This window comes from Pelophylax lessonae (genome assembly GCF_965119305.1).
Source record: "Pelophylax lessonae genome assembly, chromosome: 5".
Classification (NCBI taxonomy): Eukaryota; Metazoa; Chordata; class Amphibia; order Anura; family Ranidae; genus Pelophylax; species Pelophylax lessonae.
Genome location: NC_138772.1, coordinates 153779719 through 153799824, shown reverse-complemented (window position 1 = coordinate 153799824; position 20106 = coordinate 153779719). Strand labels below are relative to the sequence as shown.

The 20106-nt window shown below is 43.2% G+C and overlaps 1 protein-coding gene across 2 annotated transcripts in view; it reads right to left on the bottom strand.

The window, feature by feature from the left end:
- RARB (retinoic acid receptor beta) overlaps window positions 1-1485 on the bottom strand; it is a 1055941-nt gene extending 1054456 nt beyond the window's left edge. For both annotated transcript variants that reach the window (XM_082257327.1, XM_082257328.1), the window contains exon 1: window positions 1396-1485. The gene's annotated coding sequence lies outside the window, so the exon portion shown is untranslated. The remainder of the gene's footprint in view (window positions 1-1395) is intronic.
- Window positions 1486-20106: the final 18621 nt, after the last annotated feature.

The window sequence follows — 20106 nt, the reverse complement described above, 5'->3', positions numbered from 1 at the left end:
TATTCTGGTGCTATATGACAGGAGCCTTGTACTGCCCATCGCTCTATGCTGGCGCTATATGACAGGTGCCTTGTACTGCCCATCGCTCTATGCTGGTGCTATATGACAGGTGCCTTGTACTGCCCATCGCTCTATGCTGGTGCTATATGACAGGTGCCTTGTATTGCCCATCGCTCTATTCTGGTGCTATATGACAGGAGCCTTGTACTGCCCATCGCTCTATGCTGGCGCTATATGACAGGTGCCTTGTACTGCCCATCGCTCCATGCTGGCGCTATATGACAGGTGCTTTGTACTGCCCATTGCTCTATGCTGGTGCTATATGACAGGTGCCTTGTACTGCCCATCGCTCTATGCTGGCGCTTTATGACAGGTGCCTTGTACTGCCCATCGCTGTATGCTGGCGCTATATGACAGGTGCCTTGTACTGCCCATCGCTCTATGCTGGTGCTATATGACAGGTGCCTTATACTGCCCATCGCTCTATGCTGGTGCTATATGACAGGTGCCTTGTACTGCCCATCGCTCTATGCTGGCGCTATATGACAGGTGCCTTGTACTGCCCATCGCTCCATGCTGGCGCTATATGACAGGTGCCTTGTACTGCCCATCGCTCTATGCTGGCGCTATATGACAGGTGCCTTGTACTGCCCATCGCTCTATGCTGGCGCTATATGACAGGTGCCTTGTACTGCCCATCGCTCTATGCTGGTGCTATATGACAGGTGCCTTGTACTGCCCATCGCTCTATGCTGGTGCTATATGACAGGTGCCTTGTACTGCCCATCGCTCTATGCTGGTGCTATATGACAGCTGTGTTAGATCAGGGGGCAAAGATCTTCGTTATATCAGAGATCAAACTCCAATTCTAGGCACTGATCAGCCCTGTAGAGTGTCATCTGCTCAGTAACTGAGCTATCTGTCAATGTGGACTGCAGTAAATATTTGGTCTGGTGACTGCACTGTCAACTGAATGAAATAAGTAACAGAGGGAGATCCCAAAAGTCAGATCTGTAGCAAACTGTATAAAAACAATTATTTTACACCAGTAGAAATATTATAAATAATGATTGTAAAAAAAAATCAATAATGATAGTAGCAGTGATAGTAATCCCCCCTCCCTCCATACACACACATACACACGTGGATGAGTAAAGTGACATCTGGATGAAGAATAGACTTCCTGAGAAGTGTCACCAGTAACAGGTAGCAGGGATCCTGTCCCATGACAGCCCATCTATGGGGCAGCCAGGAGACAGCATGCAGACCCAGACAACACAAACATGTCAATCAATAACTTCCCCCAGCCAGGGAATCCTGAGATCACATGGCAAACAATGCACACTGCCACCCAGTGCCATCCCCTCCCTGGGCATCAGCACACACATGGCTTACCTTTCACATGGCCTCTCCCAGCCAGCCGGGTCCAGGCAGTGACAGAGAGCAGCGGTGGGGACAGTGCAGCAGTGACAGAAGCAGAGGCAGCATCAGAGCACCGTGGTCTGCAGGAGCTCTCCCCTCCCTCCCTCCCTTGTGCTGCTCTCAGTGCTCAGCTTCCCACTCCCTCCCTCCCTCCCTGGGCTTCTCTTCTCAGCTCCTCAACGCTTCTCCTTTGCCTTCACATCCAAAAGGGACAGCTCACATCTTGGAATTTCAACTTTAGCAATGTCCTGGAGTAGGCTATCACCTAAAGCAGGGCCGTTTTATGAGCATCATGGGCCCCTGGGCAAAGTATTAAACGCGGGCCCCTACAATCCTGCCCCAATTTACGCACCTACTCTCAAGAATTAAAGTAGAAAAGGTTGATAGCATGAAACATACTGTATATTCATTAGTACCTTCAATTAAATCAATTTTAAACAATGAGAAAACGTGCTACAAATCAAAGACTAATCAACGCAAAGGGTACAATACAGGTGGGGAGGATAAAAGGCACAGTATGGGGTGGGGGGTACAGCTTAGTAAAATGTGTGACTGTCCCTGCAAATCCAGGACAGTTGGCAAATACAATGATGTAATGCAGAATTATCATAGGGCCCCCATGCACCTAGGGCCCCTGGGCGGTGCCCATGCATTAAGGCAGCCCTGGCCTGTCCCTCTATTAGTCGCTCCTGGGAACTAACTCCTCCAGGATTAAACAATTATGGAATTTAAGGAAGACGGATCTTCCGTCCTTGGAGAGGGATGATTGGGAGGGCTGTCTCAAGCTTAGTCCTAAACTTGTTATTAGAGGTAGACTGATACAAGTCAAATTTCTGCATAGGGTCTACTACATTCCTGTATGGCTGCACTGTATATATCATGCCCGTGATCCTAGCTGTCCTTGCTGTCACACGCAACAGGGCACATAGCTGCATATGTTTTGGGACTGTCCGATAATTGCAAGTTATTGGGCTGGAGTTTTTGTGGAGATAAATGCCCGTCTGCAGCTCTCCCTCCCGGTCTCCCCTACCTTGGCACTACTAGGACTACACCATGATGAACAACGATCCCACCACTCTAAATTGTTGATCTCCTGCTTGTTATATTATGCCAAGAAAGAGATTCTGTTAAAATGGTCTTCACCCTCCCCTCCGGGTCTGTCTTCTTGGGAGAGGCTGATTGATGCGGATCTGCCCATGTATAAACTTACATATATGAGTCGGGGATGTCCCTGGAAGTATGACAAGGTCTGGCCCCCCTGGACTACTAGTGGCATGCATTGCCTTCTTCTGTAGTCTTCTCGTTCTTTCCATCTACTTGCCTTCCTCTCTTCCCTCGCTTTTCTTTTTTCTCCCCCCCCCCCCGCTCTCTTGACTTTTCCCCTTCTTCTCCCCCTCTCTTCTTCCCTTGCTTCCCCCCCTGTCTTTCTCCCCCTGTCTTTCAAAGGTCTGTTGTAGCACTGGGCTGGATCCCCTCCTTAACGGATGGGAGCTGGACACGGCTCTGAAGGTGGGGTTTATGGATGAAGATGTCTTCCTGTTGTACTTTCTTTATGCTATGTACTCTGTGTTGAAAATTGTGTATATACTGTTACATTACTCTATGGGTGATTTTACTTCTTGTTCCTGTAATTCTGTACAATTTGTTTTTCAATAAAGCTCTCCTTGATCGTAAAAAAAAAAAAAAAAGACAGCCCTGGCCTAAAGCCTAGTACACACGATGAGATTATTGGACAAATGATCGTCTGTTGTTTTTTTTTTTGAATGCGAGTCTCCATATCGAAAACGAATAGGTTACTAAAGTACGAAAATTCTCGTACGACAGAATAAAAATTCGGAAGTGATGTCATGTAATTGTATTGTATTTTCAGAAGAAAACTGTACTGATTAAATAAAAATTGCGCAATCTGGTATCGTACGGGAAAAATCTTTGTGTTTGTCGGATGAAAGGTGTGTACTAATGATCAGATTATCATACAATCACTTCGAAAGTGGTATTGGTTGTACGATTTTCTGATCGTGTGTCATTATATTACAATCTGACCACAAAATCGACTTAGGTTTTACTAAAACGAAGTAATAGGAGCTATTTCAAAGATTCAAAAGTGCTAATGTGCATATATTAAAAGGATATCATATAATAATGCTATACCAATAGGAAGGTACTAATAGTGCAAGCTCAGTGAATACTATCTACATGAAAAATAAGTGAAACCAAAACCAAAACCAAAAATTCAGCATGCACTTGTATTATATTCAATTTTTTTATGAATATCAGGAATTCAAATGAATATGAATTTATTGTTGGATACTATCAGCACCTTTTGAAGCGGTAATAAAAATCCTGCTTGCTGCATTTTTGGCCAGCACCTCCCGAAGAACGCATTAAAAATGACCCCGCATTGTGTTTCTGACGCATTTTTTGAGAATCACACTGTAAACTGGTAAAATTGCGGTAAAATCGCTACATAATCGCGGCGTTTTAGCTATTAACAGCACCTTGCTTTCAGCACAACGCTACCCCACATCACACCCGTTACTTATTGAAGTGTATTGAAATATGCTTGAAACATTGCATTCTTTGACTTCAGTCAACGTAAAATGTCTTGGTAATGCTTTTGGGGAAAGGGGCGTCTTGCATAATGTGGTGTTTTAGGGAACTTTTGATCCCCACATCACATTAGACATCATAGAAAAACAAACATGGTTGCCCTGGGACTTTAAGTGAGGTGAACACAATGGTCACTTGTAGTGAATAAGATTACAAATTTATTGAGGGTATAAAAGAACATCATACTAAATAGCATATACATGTGCCAATACGTCATCAATACAGACATAATGCAATACATAGTACAGGCATACCCCACTTTTAAGTACACAATGGGACCAGAGCTTGTATGTAAAACGAAAAAGTACTTAGAGTGAAGCAACACCTTTTTTCACTTCTCAATGCAAGTAAATACACTAGCTCTATAGGAAATCTTGGTCAGTTTGACATGGCACTGCTCCCAAACCATAAGGGACAAGGACACCAAGCTTGGGGAGCACGTTAAGGGGACCCAGGACTATGACATGGTTGATTACCAATGCAAGATGGCCAGCCACAAAATAGGATGTGTTGTAGTGCTGGGTGCCCTCTCGGTGCTCCCCAAGTTTGGTGTCTATGTCACTTATGATTTTAGAGCAGTGCCATGTCAAGCTAAACAAGGTTTTCCATAAACGCCAATGTTAGATAGGGAGCAGTGCCATGCCAAGTAGAGCAAAATTTCCCATAGACACCAACGTTAAAAACTGGAAGCAGTGCCATGTCAAGCTGACCAAGATTTCCTATCGATGCCAAAGTTAAAAAAACAGGAGTAGTGCCTGACCAAGCTGTGTCCATACTTGCGAATGTACATAAAGTGATTGTACGTAAAACAGGGTATGCCTGTAGTAAACATGCTGATAGGTAGCAGCAGTAATGTTACATAATGAATTTGAAGCATCTTTTGAACTCGACGCGTTTCATGAGTCATATTTTCCCACTCATCGGGAGTAGATGCGCATAAGCATGTCTAAAAGATATATATACTGTATATATATATATATATATATATATATATATATATATATATATATATATATACATGGTGTTAATTTGAAATGTACAAAGTAATAGTCAATGAGGTATGGAAACTCATAAACAACCCTAATGGGGAGAAACCTTACTTACATATCGGCTAAGCCGGAATGGTTGAAACAATGCTACCATGAGGCGGTGGCAAAATAGTCTGGTCCGGGAGCTGAAGGAGCGGGACCATGCAGCACCCCACTTGGGTAGAAGATAGGTAATAGGTATAATACATATGTGTGTGAAGATATCCCTTGGTTTCCAAGTCTCTGAACTGGAAAAAGTAAGTATGTATATCAATAAAAGTAAAAAGCTTTATCACAGGGTAATAATAGCAAAAAAACTGAAAAAAAAAATATATATATATATATATATATATGTCATTGTATTACAGCAGAGACCTGAATGTGAATACCATAAAGAAAGGAAAAAAGGAAAAAAAAAAGAGGGGGAGGGGCAAGGGCAAACAGAGATGAAGCAAATAACTAGGGACAAACAAGTGGATAAAAAATTAATGTGAAAAATAAAATAAAGTGAGTGTGTGATGAAGTGTCCCTGAGAACAGGGAACAGAGTGGTGGTAAAAAAAGTAGAATATGTTATAAAATATAAATAAAGTGTCATCAAGTGACTGGGTACCCACCAAAATATTGTAAGAGAGGAATTATGTCGCTTGCCAGATACTGGGGTCTTTATGCATTGTCTACAGCTCTTGGCGATCGATGCTCCCTCTGGTGGCGGCTTGCAGCCTGGAAAAATGACAGCTAGAGAATTAAAGGGTAACTGAACTTTTGTGGGGAAAAAAAATTAACAAATAAAGAAAAAACAATACAGCGTATACAATTGTGACACAAATCATATTGTAATTGAATGTTATTAAAAATTACCTTTCCTTTTCCATCTGCAGCTGCTGTAATTTTCTGAACATGCAATGCTATATGGCTACCTGGAACTGTTCTGTACACAGAATGTGTACTGACCACACCCCAGAAACAGCATTTCCTGCTTGTGTGATTGGCTCACCAATTTTTCCAGAAGTCTTCCTAAGATACAAGTCAGATTTCTAGCATCCCATGCAACAAAAATGTAATTTTTGGTGAGATAATCCCAATAGGAACACGTCTAAAGGGATGCAGGCCAAGAAGCTTTCCTCATTAGAGCCCTGCAGCTGCCACAGCTGATAGATAATTATGAAACCACTCTCATTAGACCCACTCAGCACAGAGGCACAGAGGGACAAACAGGGATTTCTTCAGAATAACAAAAGGTAGGAATCTGCAACAACGTTTGTTAAAATCCATGCAATGTACTGAGTAGGGATGATCGAACAGTTCGGGTCGACCATCGGTTCGGCCCGAACATTGGGTGTTCGAGGTTCGGCCGAATTTAGAACTTTTTGCCCAAAAAGTTCGGAATTCGGCAACCAGAACCGACCAAAATGCAATGCTTCAGGAAATGGGCTTTAAAAGCCCGTGATTGGACCAGAACCATTAGCAAAAGCCAATTGAGGGGGCAGGAGAATGCTAGGAATGTGATTGGAGTGACTAGGGGGTCCCTAGACCAATCATTAGTGAATACGCCCCCCAGTATATAAGATCGCCCCCGCCATATTCCTAGCATTGTTATACTGGACATGGAAGAGAGTGGAAGCAGTTCTGTTAATTTTACTTTAAAAGTGTCGTTTAGCTATTTATTAGTGTGAGGAAAGGGATATCTAGTGTAGTTAGAGTGCTCCTTTACACTTTAGTTAGCTTCAAAAATTTAGTTTCTGTAGGGAAAGTGTTAAGTGTAAGGGGACCGTAGTGTAGTGTAGGGTTAACTGACAGTGACTGCTATGGCAGGGTGACAAAACCCTTCCATTGCAGGGTGACCGCTACAGAGAAATTATCATTTCTCTGAGTTGCTTCGGAACTGGAATATGGCTTCTCACCAGCCAAGCATTTTTTATGCTGCAGGGGCTGCCACTGCCAGTGCTTTTTTGAGGACATGTTTGATGTCAGACATGACATCTGAACATGTGTATAGGGGGTATATATACACATATATGTCTGTATATATACCCCTAGACATATATAGGTGTGATAGTAGCAGAAATATATGCTTGCGCTAATGAAATCATTTACAGTAATATATTTCTGCTACTATCACACCTATATATGGCTAGGTGTCTATATACATATGATTATGTGTGTATATATACCACTATACACAAGTTCAGATGTTTTGCCTGCCTCAAAAGAACCCAAAAAAATGCCAAAAAATCGCTAGCGTCAAAAAAAAATGCCCAAGTGTGTTTTTGCTGGCATTTTTTGGGGGTTTTGGAGGCAGGCAAAACATCTGAACTTGTGTATAGTGGTGTATATACACACATCCATATATTTATATACACACCTAGACATATATAGGTGTGATAGTAGCAGAAATATATGCTTGCGCTAATGAAATCATTTACAGTAATATATTTCTGCTACTATCACACCTATATATGGCTAGGTGTCTATATACATATAATTATGTGTGTATATATACCACTATACACAAGTTCAGATGTTTTGCCTGCCTCAAAAGAACCCCAAAAAATGCCAAAAAAACGCTAGCGTCAAAAAAAAAAAATGCCCAGGTGTGTTTTTGCTGGCATTTTTTGGGGGTTTTTGGAGGCAGGCAAAACATCAGAACTTGTGCACAGTACCACTATACACAAGTTCAGATGTTTTTCCTGACTGCAAAGAACCCAAAGAAATGCCTTCTATTAAACCGGCAAGGTGTTAAAGCAGCGAAGCCATACTCCTGTGCTGAAAGTTTTCTAATACAAACAATCTTTTTTTTTTATGGTTCTGGACATGCTACAGAGCTGAAACTTCACATGTACACTTTTTAGACCCACCAGATACTAAATCCAAAGTAAAAATAAAAAAAAATCTCTCTTTTTTTTTTTTTTTTTAATTTTTCAATAATTGGCTTTTTATCAAAAATGACAATTTTTAAAAACTTTTTTTGTGTGATTTTGTGTCTGGGGGGTCTAAAAGGTGTACCTGTGAAGTTTCAGCTCTGTAGCATGTCCAGAACCAGAAAAAAAGATCATATAGGTGTTAAAGGAGGGTCCCACATCCCTGTTCTACTGAATTTTTTTTTTCATGGTTCTGGACATGCTACAGAGCTGAAACTTCACATGTACACCTTTTAGACCCCCCAGATACTAAATCCAAAGTCAAAATCAAAAAATCTCTCTTTTTTTTTCAATAATTGGCTTTTTTATCAAAAATTAAAATTTTTAAGAACTTTTTTTATGTGATTAATAGTTAATGGGGCATGACCCAGAACCCTAGGCACATTTTAGGGGCATTTATTGGGTTTTAGGGCTTAAAAATTGTGTTTTTTGATTACCGAAGTTCGGGTCCCATTGATTTCAATAGGGTTTCTTAAATCCGGGCCGAACTTTCGGGAAGTTCGGATGTTCTGGCCGAACCGAACTTTTCAAAAGTTCGATCATCCCTAGTACTGAGATCACCCAGAGGGGAATGTTTTTTTCTCAACAAAAGGGAAGTTATGCTTTGATCTTTTAATTTTTTTCTTCAGCTGGCAGGTTGAATGAAAAAAGTTGAACAGATTCCTTCACTTACACAAGCAAGGTGGATGGGGGATTCTTCCATGCTGCGACAGTGTACAACTAGAGAAAGGGTTTCCAACACTCCCATTCAACAGAAGTCCATCGTCAGATGGACTTCTGTTGAGCAGGAACTGCCATAGATGGATCAAAATTCAGACGGTCGCTGCTGATCCATCTATGGCCAGCTTTAGACTCAATTTCTTTCAGATTCTATTAAACCTAGTCGTTCAGAATATTATCGATTATTTTACAATTAATCGGCAATACTTGATACTTTATTCATAAATATGATTGTAATTTATTATTCAGATTACGAGATTACATATCAAAGATGTGATCATGTAATCATAAATTATGATTGTATCTTAACTATTGATCAAACTCCACTTCCTTGTGTGTGGTATATCGATCAAATGAGTTGTCGACTATATTTTGAATATTCCTATTGGAAGAGATTGAGCAGAAAAGATAATTTAGCCGTCTGTTTAATCACCATTAACCTCCCTGGCGGTATGATTATGTCAGGAATTACATACCAAAAGCGGTACAATTGTTTTCATGGAAATTTGGCGTTATGTATTATAGGCCTACAATTCTTAGTAATTACTGACTTAAACCTGACCAAAACAAGAGTCTAGTGATAAATTTGAAACACAAACGCATGAATTATAATCGAATCAATAATATAATTTTATTATTTAATATATAATATATATAATAAAATTATATTATTGATTAGATTATAATTCATGCATTATATATTATATATATATATATATATATATATATATATATATATATATGTGTGTGTATGTGTATATATATATATATTTGTGTAATATATAACGCATGAATTATAATTGAATCAATAATATAATTTTATATATATATATATATATATATATATGTATATGTGTGTGTGTGCATATATATATATATATATATATACATATATACACATATATATATGCATACATATATATACCGGTATATATATATATATATATATATATATATATATATGCATATATATATATATGCATATATATGTATATATGCATATATATATATATATATATATATATACATATATATATATATATATATATATATATATATATATATATATATATACATATATATATATAATATAAAATGTGTTATGTGTTTTGTGCAATGTTTTTTTTTTTTTTTTTTTGAATTTCCCTCCCTAGTTCCGCTCCCATGCAGCATTGCTGCTGCAGGGAACGGAACTAGGAAGTGATCAGACCGACGGTGGACGGAGGAGCGGCGGGACTCTCTGCTGGCGATCTCAGCAATGAGAGATCATCGCTGGATCACCAGGATAAGGTAAGAGAACACCGCTGCGCTCTCTGCCTATCCACCCCGAGCGTGACTCGGGGTTACCGCTCCTGATATGAAAAACCAACCCCGAGTCACGCTCGGGATTACCGCCTAGGAGGTTAAGAAGATTGTAAAAGCAGATTATAACATGTATGACCAGCTTTGAATGAACCCACATCAACCAATTAGCAATGATGCCCTATTAACAAACCTATACATAGAGAGGGGTTCCCCTAAATGGGACTTTTTAGGCACAGAAAGATCTAGTATTATAATAATCAAAAATAACTTAGATAATGATGGTGATTTTATTGAATGTGTATAAACAAAAAATTAGATATTAAAAACAGATACAAGCTATACCAAATGACACCAATGATCAACCAAATGACAGAACTTTAACCCGACATGTTTCGAAGATAATAAACTTTCTCTTCTTCTTCAGGGGAAGCTCAAGTAAGTATTCTATTAACAGAAAAATATGTATATGAATATTATATACTAAATGTATAAAAAGTACATTTAAAGATATTGTGTTAACATTACTTACAGGGTTGACAGTGTCTAGACTTAAATAGCTTGTACAAGGGGTTAAAACCAAGGAAGCTGGGCTTGATCTGACTGGCGGTGTGAGCTGCTGATATGTATATGCAGCTTGGATGGTATGACAGGGTAAGCTGACCCGAGACCTCCAATATGGGCGTCTGAAGTCCAATAAAGTTAGGAAGCCAAACACGGTACCATATCTTGTCCCTCTTATAAATGGTGTTAAAGCCAGACAGCTGGTAAAAAAAGGATCACAAGAAAGGATTGGGTTTAGAATTCTGATAATTCAATGTATGGCAAAAGGAATGAGTATTGGAATTACTCAAAACTTGAGATTGCCAAATAATGTCGAGAATAGATTAAAGAAAATTGTTACTTGTACCTTAAAGGATGTGTAGATGGACAGACCGATCCTCTCCAGCGAGCAGACAGCAGATACTGTGCTGCCCGAATGCTGGGAGGGGATGTATAAAAGGCCATACTAATTAGGGAGAAGGAGGCATCAGCTGGCGTCCAGGACTTATTATTATTATTATTATTATTATTATTATTATTATTATTATTATTATTAACAAACCTAAAACCCTAGGATCACATCCTTAAAAAAAAAAAAAAAAAAAAAGACGGTTATTTTCAGTGGAGTCCAGTGAGATCTGAAAATTACAGTCATGTGACTTTCTCTCATACTGGTCATCACCTATTTGAGCAAATGCTGTCGTGTAGGTGCTTCAGGAATATTAGCAGATTTAGGGATAGTTTCTTTCCAAGGACTATAAATGCTAAAAAAATAAAGTTGGACATAAATCTAGGTACTAATAACTGGTTATAAGTGCAATAATAGAAGTTGGAATTGTATTAGGATCACACCAAAACACGTGTTTCCAACAGCGCGTTCATAATGCATTGCCTTTGCCATCTGCCGGTGCCAATACATTGTTAATGCCACTACAAATACAAGTGGGTTTATTTACTAAAGGCAGATCCACTGTGCACTACAAGTACACTGCAAGTGCACTTGGAAGTGCAGTCGCTGTAGACCTAAGGAGAAGAACTAAAATGAGGGGAAGCTCTGCTGATTTCTATCATTCAATTATGTGCATGCAAAAATGTTGTTTTTATTTTCCTTGCATGTCACCCTTTGGATGTAAAGCGACTACACTTCCAAAAGCGCTGCCAAGTGCATTTGTAGTGCAGAGTGGATTTGCCTATAGTAAATAAACCCCAATGTGTTTGCAGGCACTTCATCACCTGATATTGCTATTTGGTGCATCACATTTTTCAAAAGTAGTGCATGTAATACTTTTTGTGCGTTCCAGTGCGATTTGCAACCCATTCAAATAAACTGGCTGCCTAATAGCACTTCAGAGAACGCACAGGAATCGCACAGGAACGCAGACCCATCTTAGTGTAAAGCAACCCTTATTACATTTTAAGGCCTCATGCAGAAGGGCTTATGAAAATAAGTAGCATTTTTTAGCCAGAATTTGGCAGAAAAAAATGCCTCTATTGTTAAATATGTATGTGCATTTATGCGTATATGAGTGTAAATGCATTTTACCAGCCAGAATATTCATTTATTCTGGCCATTGGAATACATTTACACATACCATTTTTTCCTGGGCAAAAGTTCCTCCTAGAACGCACCTTTGGTGCATTTTATTCTGCCGTAAACACTCCTCTTCAAATAGGCCTGTAACTGCCTATATGTGCATGGCCACATAGGCTAAAATAGAGGCACTTTTACAGGCATAATGAAAATACTCTGAACACCTGTATAAGAGTCTTTCCTGGCAGTCTCCATGGCAGCCTACGTGTGGGTTAACCCCGCCTCCTCTCCAATGGTATAGGACCCCCCTCTATAAATTTCAGCTTGCAGGCACAGCCAGTGTTCCTTTTTTGTCCTCCTCCAAGGACCAACTATTTGGATTATTTCCTGTTGGAATTTGGTCGGCTTACCTCAGAATGAAAAGTCGGTGTCTATGTCCAGGGCCCAGCCATGGGCGGGTGAGTGACATTTCAAAATCCCCTTTGGCTGATAACTGTGTGGTGCTTCGGATGGCCGACGGATATCCTGACAGGGTCTGAAGATTTGTCTCCTCCATGGCAGTGTTTTTGTTATGTTTGTTTGTCTCAAACTATCTTTCTTTGCTATCCCTGGTGGCCCAATTGCGGCTGGAACGCTCCGTGCGTTCCAGCCATCTCCTTCCTGCTCCCCTCCGCTCAGTCCGGCGGACGCATGCGCTGTGTGGTAATGGAGCTCCGCTCGCTGCTTGCGCATGCGCACTTCGCCGTGATCGGAAGCGAGGCCTGGTCCGCGCATGCACACTTGCGATCGCGGCCGGCCGTCACTGACGTCATCCTGGCGCGAAAATGTAAACGCCTGTCAGCTCCAGAGCATTTGGGAATGCACTGTGGGCATAGCGACGTCTTCCCGGTACCTTGTCTGTTTGTTTACCAGGTATGTGGGGACCGGATGCTGCATACCTTTTTGTGGTGTGCAGGGGGGGGGGGGGAGAGCGGTTGGATGCATATTAGGACAACACCTGAATGTTCCTTATTGCCTTGTAGTGATCCGCTGTATGCTCTACTTCCTAGTGAGTTTGTGGTTTTGCCTGAAACATGGATCCTGCTTCACCGCCCTCTTGTGGCCAGCCCTCTCACAACAGGTGAGTGCTGGTACATTTAGAGGGATATGAAGGGAGGGATGCTGGCTCATGATTCATGGCTAAATCCTGTGTCTCCCTGGATTTCTCTTTCTCCCAGCTCCTCCAGGTCTGGTCAAGAAAGAGACCCTGTCAGGCCACGAAGAGAATCATCTTCAAGGTCAAGACGCCGTGAGTCTCCATCAGGGAGCAGACATGAGAGGAGACGCTCACATTCCTCCTCCACCGCACACACCGTCACAGTAGCCATATGGCCCAGAGAGCCTGTTGGGGTTGTGGGGCGCATGTCCCGGAGGACAAGTCCCTTCGCGAGCCTTGTTTCGCTCGTGCATCTGGTGAAAGAGAGTCTGAAGATCAGAGATTGGAATCCCTGGTGAAACGGATTGTCCAGCAATCCATGAAAGAGTGGAATGCTAGTCCCACACCTGGGTCTGCTACTCTCAGCTCTCCTGCTGATGCTCCTGAAGAGCAAGGTCCCTCTCAGCCAAGCTTCACTTCCGGGAAATCCTCAGAGAGCGATTCGGAAGAAGAGGAAGGTGCAGTTGGGGGTTTTGATTTTGCCCTTGTTGCACCTCTCATAAGAGCAGTCAAAGAGGCTCTGAAATGGGAAGATCCCAGTACCCCACAAGTGAAACAGAGAAGGTTTTTCAAACATTTGGGGAAAGAGCGGCTAAACTTTCCGCTCCTGTCAGAATTGAAGGATGTCATCCTAGAAGAGTGGAATAAAGGGGATAGCAAGACCTCCTTATCCTCCAAACTGTCTAAGTTGTATCCTTTTAAATCGGAAGAAGTCAGTCACCTGGAATCAGCTCCTCTAGTTGATGCTGCAGTTTCCAGACTGGCAAAACACGTTACACTCCCGCTGGATAATGCGGTGTCCTTTAAAGACCCTCTGGATAGGAAGATGGACTTGGATTTAAAAAGAATTTATGTCACAGCCGGTGCGGCTTGTAAACCTGTGCTAGCACTAGCAGCCATGTCTAAGGCCATGGAAACCTGGGTTTCTGATGTTGAACTAAAATTAAGAAGTGTGTCTGAAGATGCAGTAGAGAACTCTCCTGTACAGGAACTGAAGTTAGCTTCTGTGTTTCTTGGAGAAGCATCCATTGATGTGTTACGTCTCTTATCCAGATCCATGTTGGCTTCTGTCACAGCCAAACGGGCCCTGTGGTTGCGTCCCTGGCTGGCAGACCCAGCCTCTAAACAGGCTTGGTGCAAAATCCCTTTTGAAGGTTCCTCTTTATTTGGAAACAAATTGGATAATGCAATTACTAAAGTGACGGGTGGAAAGTCAGGTCTCCTTCCCCAAGATAGGCGCCTCTTTGGCCCTAAGAAGCAGCAACCAAGAAAGCAGTTTGCAGAGCGATCAAAGGATGCCCGCTCATATAGGCCTGGGCGAGATTACAGGAGAAATTGGAAGAGCAGCCAAGCATCCTCTCGTAAGACGGTCAGAGGCTCAGCACCTTCCGGTCAAGAAACCTCAAAGTCCTTCTGAGATTGGGCCCGTTCAGACATGCCAGGTGGGGGCACGCCTGCTCCGCTTTCAGCGTGTCTGGGCGGCCTCAATCTCAGACTTCTGGACCATCAGGACAAGACACTTTCTCAACAGATCCCGTGTCCAGATTTATTCCCACTCGCTTGCCTTCTCAGGACGAGAAAAGAAGTGTTTTGCTCGACTATGTAAGCACTTTGGTAGCTCAGGGCGCAATAATTCCGTCCGGTGCCCGTGCAGGAAAGATTCCAAGGCGTATATTCGCCCCTCTTTCTAGTACAGAAGAAGAATGGATCCTGGCGCCCTGTGATAGATCTCACCTATCTCAACAGGTTCATCAAGAACGAAAAGTTCAAAATGGAGACCTTATCTACCATCCAGAAAGCAGTACTTCCAGGAGACTGGCTAGTGTCAATAGATCTCAAAGACGCGTATTTTCATGTGCCTATAGCAGTAAACTTCCACAAGTACCTTCGTTTCGCGGTAGAACATCAACACTTCCAGTTCATTTGCCTTCCTTTTGGCCTGTCCACATCCCCAAGGGTGTTTTCCAAGGTCCTTCTAGCAGTGGTAGCTCTAATCAGAACAAAGGGTGTACGTCTACATCACTACTTAGACGATCTTCTACTGTTGTCACAAGACCGGGATCAACTTTTGTCCCACAGGGACCTGGTCACTACAACTCTCATGGAGTTCGAATGGTTGTTGAATCTTCAAAAAAGTCATCTGGAGCCCTCTCAACATCTGGTCTATCTAGGGGCTCAATTCAACACCGTTCAGAATACACTTTCTCTGCCTCTAGAGAAAATCCCGGTGGTTCGGGAGAGGATCCTTCCAGTCCTCTCATCCTCTTTTCTGACGGCATCCCAGTGTCTCAAGATCATCGGCACAATGGTCTCGACGGCCCCTATGGTCAAGTGGGCACTGTGGCGAATGCGGCCCTTTCAGAGGGGCTTCCTTCGGCAGTGGAATCCGGAAGATCACGATCAGCGTATCTTTATTTCCCACAGCATGAGGAGCAGCTTATTATGGTGGCTCCAACGCAAGAACCTGCTCAATTGCCATTCTCTAGTTCCCATCACATGGGTCATCATTACAACCGACGCCAGCAACTCTGGCTGGGGAGCCCATTGTATGACAGAGGTGGCTCAAGGGAAATGACCTCCGCAAGCCCACTCCCTGGTTTCCAACGTCCTGGAGCTTCGTGCAGCTTTTCTAGCTCTTCAAGCTTTCCATCATCTAATAGAAGGCAAATCCGTACTTCTTCGAATGGACAACACCACGGCAGTGGCTTATGTGAAAAGACAGGGCGGTACCAGGAGTCTCTCCCTTCTTCAGGAAGTAGACCCAATCATGACATGGGCCCAAGCCCATCTGTCCAACATCTCGGCGGCCTACATTCCGGGGCCACAGAATGTTCAGGCAGATTTCCTTTCCAGAGTTCAGTTGAATCACAACGAGTGGTCTCTCCACATAGACTCATTCAAGTGGATTCTGTCCCTAGGGGTCTCACCCGAAGTAGACCTGTTTGCATCTCCATGCAACCACAAGCTGGTCCGGTACTTCACACGCAGCAAGTGTCACCAAGCATGCGGAACGGATGCTCTGACCGACAGATGGGAATTCAGCAGGGCATATGCTTTTCCCCCATTTCCCATCATCCTCAGATTTCTTCAGAGACTCCAAGCAGAAGATGTGGAGATTGTCATGGTAGCCCCTCACTGGCCGAACAGGCCCTGGTTCCCACTTCTCCTGCAACTCAGCTATCGGAGCCCGATTCCCCTGCCCATCAAACCAGACCTTCTCTCGCAGGGAACAACATTACACCCCTGCCCCGCCTTGCTCAGGTTAACGGTCTGGTTCTTGAGAGGGAGAGGTTGGAGTCACTCGGATGCCCTCCTGGGGCAATCCCTACCTTAATGAACTCCAGGAGACCTAGCACGAACAGAGTTTACTGTAGAGTCTGGTCTAGATTCTTGGAATTCACGTACCCGGAGGGAAATCCTTCCCTGAATTTCGGAGTTCAAGAAATCCTGAAGTTCCTTCAAGCAGGTCTGGATAAGTCCCTATCAGTTGGGACTCTCAGGGTGCAAATATCAGCCTTATCGGTGTTCTCAGGGTTCTCCTGGGCCAAGCATATACTCATACAACAATTCTTCAAAGGTGCGGTCAGACTCAGACCTCAGAGGAAGCCAAGGTTCCCAAAATGGGACCTTCCCCTTGTCCTTAACGTCTTTTCAAGATCTAGTTTGTCGAACTCCATCAGAGATCTTACCATTAAAACAGCCTTTTTAGTGGCAATCACTTCAGCTAAAAGAGTTTCTGAGATCAGTTCCCTTGGTCATAAAGAACCTTTCCTCACGTTCTTTCCGGACCGAGTAGTCCTAATCCCGATGCTCAATTCTAATCCGAAGGTATCATCGGTTTTTCATGAGAACCAGGAGATTGTACTTCCTACCTTTCGTTCTTCAGAGGATAATGAACCTCATCCCTTGGATGTAGGGAAAACTCTTATGGAATATCTCCAGTCAACGTCTTCTTTCAGACAATCGGATAATCTCTTCGTCCTTTTCTCAGGCAAGAATAGAGGGAAATGGGCCTCGTCAAGGTCCATTGCAGCCTGGATTGTGTCTGCCATTCAGCGAGCTTACTGTGTAGAGGGTTTGGCTCCTCCGGAGGCGGTGACAGCCCACTCAACGAGAAGCATCTCAACGTCCTGGGCGGCTTCACCAGAAGTAGTCTGCAGAGCAGCTTCCTGGTCTTCTGTAAATACGTTTATGACACATTATTGTGTGGAGCCAGCCTCCTTATCTTCAGTTAATTTTGGCTTGACTGTTTTGTCTGCTAATAATTTGAAGTAAAATTTGATTTGAAACATTCCCACCCGTGTGGTTTGGGCTAGTTATTTCCCACATGTAGGCTGCCATGGAGACTGCCAGGAAAACGGAAAATTCTTATCATACTTACCGTAATTATCCTTTCCTGGTGGTCTCCATGGCAGCCGGAGTTCCCACCCTCTGGTCTTGGATTCGGCTAAGATATGGAACACTGGCTGTGCCTGCAAGCTGAAATTTATAGAGGGGGGTCCTATACCATTGGAGAGGAGGTGGGGTTAACCCACACGTAGGCTGCCATGGAGACCACCAGGAAAGGAAAATTACGGGAAGTATGATAGGAATTTTCCGTTTTTTTAAGCTCAGTGTGCAAGAGGCCTTAGGCTCCTTTCACACACTCCGTCCGTCGGACGGATTATGTTTTTCTCAGCGGGGGATCGAGCCGCCGATCCCCCGCTGAGCAGGAGGATGACAGCTGTGTCTCCGCGCTGTGTGCGGAGACACAGCTGTCAGTTCCCCATGCATCTCTATAGGTGAAACCGTCGTTCCGTTCTCATCCGATCCGATCTGCTGGACGGATGGAAAATAGGGTTTCCATCCGTCCAGATTTGACAGACCGGATCGGATCGGGTGTCAGCGGACATGTCTCCGCTGACATCCGATGCCCCATAGGAATGCATGGGGGGACCGTTCAGATCCGCCAAAAAAACGGACAGGCCTGTGTGAAAGGGGCCTTATGGTGTGAATGTAAAATATTATTTATTTATTTTTTTTTTTGTATGAATTTTTGTCTATGTTTGTAAAAGCATTGTTTTCCTATGTGAGAAGTGTCATTGTAATTGTATTGTATCTTATTCTTATAATGACATTAAAGGCGTTCTATTATTTTCTATTCAATTCTTTTAAATTGATACTAAACAGGTTTTAAAAAAATAAAATGATATTCAAGTTTGTATTCCTAACTCAGAAAGTACCTTCTATGGCTCTCTCTTGCTATTTTTTTAGAATCTCCAAATTCCTTTTTTTTTTCTGCTGTGATCTATCTTCCTATTAGAGGATTGCTACATTCATTCTCCATGTTTCCACTGTATGTAGAAATGTAGTCATCCTCTCTTTTTCACTCCAGCGATAAACTAGGGGCTATGAGATCTGTAGGGTGTATAGAGCAGTGCCCATGACTCCAACTAATGTCCCCTGCTCATTCCAAACAAACAGACGTGAGAGGGGAAAAGGAAAGGTTTAGGAGCTCACAGAGGATGTTATAAGGAGCAGAAGAACACAGTAGGAATTGATTTCATGAAATATAGATTACTGGCCAATAAATAGTGGATGTGTGTAGAATTGTTTTGGAGAATAAGGATACTGTTTAGTGTCATACATGCCATACATGGTTAGATTAGACATTATTTAGTCAACCCCTTTCATTCAAAAGCCATTAAAGCAGTTCTAATGGCAGAAGGTTTTTTACCTTATTGCATTCTTTGCATTAACCTCTTTCTGTCCACGCTATAGCCGAAAGACAGCTACAGCGTGGACCTTAACTGCTGGGAGGGCATCCATGTATGTCCTCCCATGTATAAGCTGCCTGCACGCTCCCTGCGGAGTGCATGTGGCTCTCTGTGTGATCAGTGAGTCCATGAGACTCCTCTGATCACAGATCGGAGTAAGGGGCCGGTCCCGACCCCTTACTACGTGATCAGCTGTCAGCCAATGATGGGATGTAAACAGCAGCCCGCGGAGAAAAAAAAAGCCAATTGCCGCTGCTGTCAGACTGACATCGGTCCCGAAGAGTAGAGGGGCATCTGTGCCCACTAGTGCCACTCACCGGTGCCCACCAGTGCCACATACCAGTGCCCACCAGTGCCACCTATCAGTGCCCTCCAATACCATCTACCAGTGCCACCTATCAGTGCCCACCAGTGCCACATATTCGTGCCCATCAGTGCCCATCAATGCCACCTATCAGTGCCACCTACCAGTGGTGCCCATCAGTGCCCATTGGTGCCACCCATCAGGGTCACCTATTAGTGCCCACCAGTGCTGCATTATCAGTGCTGCCTTATCAGTGCCCATCAGTGCCGCCTTTTTATTGCCCATCAGTGTCACCAATTAGTGCCTATCAGTGCAGCCTATCAGAGCAGCCTATGAGTGCCCATCAGTGCAGCCTATCAGTGCCTATCAGGGCCCATCAGTGCCGCCTCATCAGTGCACATCAATGAAGGAGAAAAACTACCTGTTTGCAAAAAATTATAAAATAGCGTGACTTTGAGGTCACACAAGTGTGAAAGGGGCCTTCAGTTATCAAGGTACAGTGTTCCCCTATCAATGCAGAGTGACCCGTGAGCAGTGCCCCCATCAATGTAGAGTGCCCACAGCGTGCCCCCATTAATGTAGAGTGCCCACAGCGTGCCCCCATCAATGTAGAGTGCCCACAGCGTGCCCCGTTCAATGTAGAGTGACCACAGCATGCCCCCTTCAATATAGAGTGACCACAGCATGCCCTCTTCAATGTAGAGTGACCACAGCATGCCCCCTTCAATGTAGAGTGACCACAGCGTGCCCCCTTCAATGAAGAGTGAACAGTGTC